This window comes from Brachyistius frenatus, unplaced genomic scaffold, assembly GCF_029030835.1.
Source record: "Brachyistius frenatus isolate BFR_SWC_R1_liver_20210118 unplaced genomic scaffold, ASM2903083v1 Contig_340, whole genome shotgun sequence".
Taxonomy (NCBI): Eukaryota; Metazoa; Chordata; class Actinopteri; family Embiotocidae; genus Brachyistius; species Brachyistius frenatus.
This window is the reverse complement of record NW_027210939.1, coordinates 245,298-245,624: the sequence shown is the minus strand read 5'-3', so window position 1 is coordinate 245,624 and position 327 is coordinate 245,298.

Here is a 327-nt window from a genome sequence, read left to right as displayed (position 1 = left end):
TGTCTCAGTCTGAAGATTTTATGTCATAAAGCAAAATAAGTGCACTACTGCCCTCTACTGGTGGGGGAGGGTACTTAGGCAACTTTGTGTCGTGTTGATCTGATGAAGTGTTTGTTAATTCATTTAAAACAACAGATGTGCTTTAGTCGTGGTTTTCTAATCTTCCCTCCCCGTCAGTTAAAATAGTTCAAACTGATAATTCAGTGTTTGTTTGAGATGTACGAACACACAACGCTCAGAAATCCATTTCCGAGGAGTTGGAACATAACGGGCCTTAAAAGCACTAATGCACAGCCTGAGTGCCCGTCAGATAAACTTCAGACTACA